A 7099-nucleotide genomic window follows, 5' to 3' on the forward strand; every position below is an offset into this window, starting at 1 on the left:
GCAAACATGGCTCGCGTACGTGACTACGTCTTTTTAACACCATGTGTATGGGAGCTTTGCAAATTTACATCCTTGCGTACGCGAAAATGTGCATGCATATGTGACGAGAGCTTGTTCTATATGTGCCAAGGAAATTAAAGGATGAAATGATTACCCACTTATCTTGTAACATGGATGGTGAGTTAGCAAGGGAGATATCCAATGGATATGCTATGGTTGTCCCCTCTCCCTTTGACTCTTCGTTTACAACCTCTACCTCTTGGCAAGCTTCTACAAATTTGATTCCTTGATTTCCAACTTCTTTCGAATCATTTTCGTTGCTCAAAAGATGTTTCGGAGGTTGTGCATGGTCCTCCTCAATATCATTTTCAAATCCAACGGAAAATGGCTCAACAAACTTCGTCAGAATACTGCTTGGCGTGGAATCGTCCTTAATTGAATCTGTCGCTTGCTCAACTATTTCTAACCTTTCAACTACTTATTCCAATTCAACGCATTCAACATTTTCACCTTTTAGAAATGAATCCTCCAAGCTCCCCACTACAACATCCTCCTCTTTTTGAGTTTCACTCATTAACCCCTCTTCTTCTATTTGAGGCTCCAATCGTTTCTCTACGCTATGCTCTTTGGTTGAAATTAAGTCTTCACATCCACCAACGGGAGTGCTTTGAGTGTTGCAAGAGCGTTGTGAGGCTAAATGAGCTAGTCCTTCGTCTATAGTAGTCATGTAGTTATCTCGCCTCTTTTGCAATTTTTCTTGCTCTAGGAGAAACTCTTTTTATTCTTGGATCAATAGTTGACGAGTTTCTTTCGTTAATGATTGTGGAGAAAAGGAGAATTTATCGTGTTGAAGCTCCAAGCTCTCTTTTACTCCACATGCTTCAATTGAATTGGACTTTACACATTCACCCGTGGAAGTGCTTGGATTATTGCAAGAACATGTAGAGTTCAATTGGGCTAGAGCATTGGCTAGGGTAGCCATGGTAGCATTGGATCACTTGATTGATTCTTGCTTTTCCATTCTTGTCTCCATTTGTTCTTGAAGGAAGGAATGAAGAGTATCATCCATGGAAGGTTATGGTGGAACGGAGGGTTCATAAGGGTGAGAATATGGTGGTGGTGTATATGGGGGTAATAGTTTAAAAGGGTTTTGAGAATATTGATGTTGGTTTTGGGGTGGTTCAAAGTATGGTTGTGCATGAGTGATGAACGGATAATTTATACGCTTTTTGGCATTGTTTTTAGTATGTTTTTAGTATGTTTTAGTTAGTTTTTATTATATTTTTATTAGTTTTTATTTAAAATTCACTTTTCTGGACTTCCCACCAATGAATTGCATAAGTATCTCTATCTTTATTCTATGCTTTATTCATAAATCATCTATAACCATTTGAATCTGCCTGACTGAGATTTAAAAGATGACCATAGCTTACTTCATACCAACAATCTCCGTGGGATCGACCCTTACTCGCGTAAGGTTTATTACTTGGACGACCCAGTGCACTTCCTGGTTAGTTGTGCGAAGTTGTGATAAAGAGTTTAGATTGCAATTGAGTGTACCATGTTGATGGCGCCATTGATGATCATAATTTTGTGCACCAAGTTTTTGGCGCCGTTGCTGGGGATTGTTTGAGTTTAGACAACTGACGGTTCATCTTGTTGCTTAGATTAGGTATTTTTCTTCAGAATTTTTAAGAATGAATTCTAGAGTTTCAAGTTGATGTTCTTATCATCACCAAAGCTGATTGATTCTCATCAATTTAGCTCTTGAATGTAATGTCCTGCTGAAGCTTGAATAGCCATGTCTAATTTCTTTAGACTAAAGCTTTAGACTAAGATTGCATGATTCCTGAAATTCTCATTAAGAATTTTGATATCATTGTTCTTGATGATTTCCTTGCTCTGATCTTTAAATTCTCTTGTTTTGAGTGTTTTGTTGTTTCTCATATGCATTCTCAATTTGCTAGTGTCAATAGTATACAAACTTCTAAGTTTGGTGTCCTGCATGCATTGTTTATTTGATTTTAGTTGTATTTTGATTACTCCTCATCATTAGAAATTCAAAAATTTTTAATTTGTGTCTTTTCAAGTCAATAATACAGAGAATTGAAGATTCAGAACATGCAGCAGAGGAATTACACAGAAAAAGCTGGGCGTTCAAAACACCCAGTGAGGAAGGAAAATTGGCGTTTAAACGCCAGCCAGGATACCTGGCTGGGCGTTTAACGCCCAAAAGGGTAGCATTTTGGGTGTTAAACGCCAGAATGGATACCATTCTGGGCGTTTAACGCCAGGATGGCACAAGAGGGAAGATTTTGTTTTTAATTCAAATTTCTTTCAAGTTTTCATAATTTTTCAAAATCAAATCTTTTTCAAATCATATCTTTTCAATCATATATTTTCAAAATCAATTTCTTTTCTTTTTCAAAAATACTTGCTAACAATTAATGATTTGATTCAACATTTCAAGTATATTGCCTTTTCTGTTGAGAAAGGTTTAATGTCTGAATCATATCTTTTAAATGTCTTGTTAGCCAAGTCATTAATTTTAAAAATTCAAATCTTTTTAAATTGTTTTTCAATCATATCTCTTTAAAACCATAACTTTTCAATCATATCTTTTCAATCCCATTTTTTTTCAAAATTAATTTTCAATCATATCTTTTTGATTTCTAATTTCAAAATCTTTTTCAAAATCACTTTATTTCTTTCCCAACTTTAATTTTCGAAAGTTCTTCCCCTCTTCTCACATCCTTCTATTTAAGGATTGATACTCCTCCTCAATGCACAATTTGAACTCTATCCCTCTTGATAAGTTTGAATTCTTCTACCTCCTCCTTCTATTCTTCTTTTTCTCTGATACCTCAAGGAATCTCTATACTGTGACATAGAGGATTCCATATTTTCTTGTTCTCTTCTCTTTCATATGAGCAGGAGCAAAGACAAAAGCATTTTTATTGAGGCTGACCCTGAACCTGAAAGGACCTTGAAGAGAAAGCTAAGAGAAACTAAAGCACAATTCTCTCTAGAGGGCCTAACAGAGCTCTTCAAAGAAGAAGAAACCATGGCAGCCAAAAACAACAACAATGCCAACAATGCAAGGAAGATGCTTGGTGACTTTACTGCACCTACTTCCGACTTCTATGGGAGAAGCATCTCTATCCCTGCCATTGGAGCAAACAACTTTGAGCTGAAGCCTCAATTAGTTTCTCTAATGCAACAGAATTGCAAGTTTCATGGACTTCCATTGGAAGATCCTTATCAGTTCTTAGTTGAATTCTTGCAAATCTGTGACACTGTCAAGACCCATGGGGTTGACCCTGAGGTCTACAGACTTATGCTATTCCCTTTTGCTGTAAGAGACAGAGCTAGGATATGGTTGGCCTCACAACCTAAAGAAAGCCTGAACTCTTGGGAAAAGCTAGTCAATGTCTTCTTGGCAAAGTTCTTTCCACCTCAAAAATTGAGTAAGCTTAGAGTAGAAGTCCAAACCTTCAAACAGAAGGAAGGTGAATCCCTCTATGAAGCTTGGGAATGATACAAACAATTGATCAGAAAGTGTCCTTCTGACATGCTTTCTGAATGGAGCATCATAGGTATTTTCTATGATGGTCTCTCTGAACTAACCAAGATGTCTTTGGATAGCTCTGCTGGAGGATCTCTTCATCTGAAGAAGACGCCTGCAGAAGCTCAAGAACTCATTGAAATGGTTGCAAATAACCAGTTCATGTATACTTCTGAAAGGAATCCTGTGAATAATGGGACGCCTCAGAGGAAGGGAGTTCTTGAAATTGATACTTTAAACGCCATATTGGCTCAGAACAAAATATTGACTCAGCAAGTCAATATGATTTCTCAAAGTCTGTCTGGAATTCAAGCTGCACCAGGCAGTACTAAGGACGCTTCATCTGAAGAAGAAGCTTATGATCCTGAGAACCCATCAATGGAAGAGGTGAATTACATGGGAGAACCCTATGGAAACACCTATAATTCTTCATGGAGAAATCATCCAAATCTCTCATGGAAGGATCAACAGAGACCTCAACAAGGTTTTAACAAGAATAATGGTGGAAGAAACAGGTTTAGCAGTGGCAAGCCTTTTCCATCATCTTCTCAACAACAGACAGAGAACTCTAAGCAGAGCCACTCTGACTTAGCAACCATGGTCTCTGATCTAATCAAAACACTCACACTGAGACCATAGAAATTCCATTGGATTTACTTCTACCATTCATGAGCTCTGATGAGTATTCTTCCTCTGAAGAGGACGAAGATGACACTCAAGAGCAAGTTGCTAAGTACCTTGGAGCAATCATGAAGCTAAATGACAAGTTATTTGGTAATGAGACTTGGAAGGATGAACCCCCTTTGCTCACTAAAGAACTGGATGACTTGACTAGGCAGAGATTACCTCAAAAGAGATAGGACCTTGGGAAGTTCTCAATACCTTGTACATTAGGCACCATGACCTTCGAGAAGGCTCTGTGTGACCTAGGGTCAAGCATAAACCTCATGCCTCTCTCTGTAATAGAGAAGCTAGGGATCTTTGAGGTACAAGTTGCAAGAATCTCACTAGAGATAGCAGACAATTCAAGAAAACAAGCTTATGGACTTGTAGAGGATGTTCTGGTAAAGGTTGAAGACCATTACATCCCTGCTGATTTCATAGTCCTAGAGACTGAGAAGTGCATGGATGAATCCATCATCCTTGGCAGACCCTTCCTAGCCATAGCAAATGCTGTGATTGATGTTGACAGAGGAGAATTGATCATTCAAGTGAATGAAGAATCTTTTGTGTTTAAGGCTCAAGGATATCCCTCTGTAACCATGGAGAGGAAGCATGAAGAGCTTCTCTCAAAACAGCGTCAAACAGAGCCCCCACAGTCAAACTCTAAGTTTGGTGTTGGGAGGCCACAACCAAATTCTAAGTTTGGTGTTGAACTCTCACATTCAAACTCTAAGTTTGGTGTTGGGAGGTTCCAACATTGCTCTGAACATCTGTGAGGCTCCATGAGAGCCTACTGTCAAGCTACTGACATTAAAGAAGCGCTTGTTAGGAGGCAACCCAATGTTATATTTATCTATTTTCCATTGTTATTTTATGTTTTCTATAGGTTGATGATCATATGAAGTCACAAAAATAATTGAAAAAGCAAAAACAGAATGAAAAACAGAAAGAAAAACATCACACACTGGAGGAAAAACTTGCTGGCGTTTAAACGCTAGTAAGGGCAGCAAATGGGCGTTTAACGCCCAGTCTGTCACCATTCTGGGCGTTTAACGCCAGAAAGGGGCACCAGACTGGTGTTTAACGCCAGAAAAGGGCAGTAGCCCGGCGTTTAACGCCAGTATTGGCAGAAAGGGCGTTTTACACGCCACTTGGTGCAGGGATGAGCTATCCTTGACACCTTAGGATCTGTGGACCCCACAGGATCCCCACCTACCCCACCACTCTCTCTCTTCTTCACCCATTCACCAATCACCTCAATACCTCTTCTTCTACTCTCTTCTTTCTTCTTTTGCTCGAGGACGAGCAAACCTTCCAAATTTTCCTGTGGTAAAAGCGTTGCTTTTTGTTTTTCCATAACCATTTATGGCACCTAAGGTCGGAGAAACCTCTAGAAAGAGGAAAGGGAAGGCAAAAGCTTCCACCTCCGAGTCATGGAAGATAGAGAGATTCATCTCAAGGGTGCATCAAGACCACTTCTATGAAGTTGTGGCCATGAAGAAGGTGATCCCCGAGGTCTCTTTCAAACTCAAAAAGAGTGAATATCCGGAGATCCAACATGAGATCCGAAGAAGAGGTTGGGAAGTGCTTACCAACCCCATTCAACAAGTTGGAATCTTAATGGTTCAAGAGTTCTATGCCAATGCATGGATCACCAAGAACCATGATCAACGTGTGAACCCGGACCCAAAGAATTGGCTTACAATGGTTCGGGGAAAATGCTTAGATTTTAGTCCAGAAAATGTAAGGTTGGCATTCAACTTGCCCATGATGCAAGGAGATGAACACCCCTACACTAGAAAGGTCAACTTTGATCAAAGGTTGGACCAAGTCCTCATAGGCATTTGTGAAGAGGGCGTTCAATGGAAGAGAGATTCAAGAGGGAAGCCGGTTCAACTGAGAAGGCATGACCTCAAGCCCGTGGCTAGGGGATGGTTGGAGTTTATCCAACGCTCAATCATTCCCACTAGCAACCAGTCCGAAGCTACTATAGACCGGGCTATCATGATTCATAGCATAATGATTGGAGAGGAAGTAGAAGTTCATGAGGTTATATCCCAAGAACTTTATAAGGTGGCAGACAAGTCCTCTACCTTGGCAAGGTTAGCTTTCCCTCATCTCATTTGTCACCTCTGTAATTCAGTTGGAATTAACATAGAGGGAGACATCCTCATTGATGAGGACAAGCCCATCACTAAGAAGAGGATGGAGCAAACAAGAGATCCCACTCATAGACATGAGGAAATTCCTCATCATGAAATCCCTGAGATGACTCAAGGGATGCACTTTCCTCCACAAAACTATTGGATGCAAATCAATACCTCCCTAGGAGAATTAAGTTCAAGTATGAGACAACTAAGGGTGGAGCACTAAGAGCATTCCATCCTCCTCCATGAAATTAGAGAAGATCAAAGAATCATGAGAGAGGAGCAACAAAGGCAAGGAAGAGACATTGAGGAGCTCAAGCACTCCATAAGATCTTCAAGAGGAAGTACAAGCCGCCATCACTAAGGTGGACCCGTTCTTTAATCTCCTTGTTCTTTATTTTTCTGTTTTTCAAAAATTATGCTTTATGTTTTATTTATATTTGTGTCTTATGATCATTAGTATCTTAGTATCTATGCCTTAAAGTTATGAATGTCCTATGAATCCATCACCTTTCTTAAATGAAAAATGTTCTTAATTGACAAAGAGAAGAATTGCATGAATTTCGAATTTTATAACAGATTAATTATTTTGATGTGGTGGCAATACTTTTGACTTCTGAATTATGCTTGAATAGTGCATATGTCTTTTCAATTTGTTATTCATGAATGTTGGCTCTTGAAAGAATGATGAAAAAAGGAGACATGTTACTGAGGATCTGAAAAA

General features: G+C 39.2%; 1 non-coding gene across 1 annotated transcript; it reads right to left on the minus strand.

Annotated features, from left to right (window-relative positions):
• Positions 1 to 3469: 3469 nt before the first annotated feature.
• On the minus strand, positions 3470 to 3577 carry LOC127747043 (small nucleolar RNA R71). Its single transcript, XR_008008848.1, has one exon. It is a non-coding gene; the product is annotated as a small nucleolar RNA R71 (small nucleolar RNA).
• Positions 3578 to 7099: the final 3522 nt, after the last annotated feature.

The sequence above is a fragment of the Arachis duranensis genome, chromosome 4 (genome assembly GCF_000817695.3).
Source record: "Arachis duranensis cultivar V14167 chromosome 4, aradu.V14167.gnm2.J7QH, whole genome shotgun sequence".
NCBI classification, from domain to species: Eukaryota; Viridiplantae; Streptophyta; class Magnoliopsida; order Fabales; family Fabaceae; genus Arachis; species Arachis duranensis.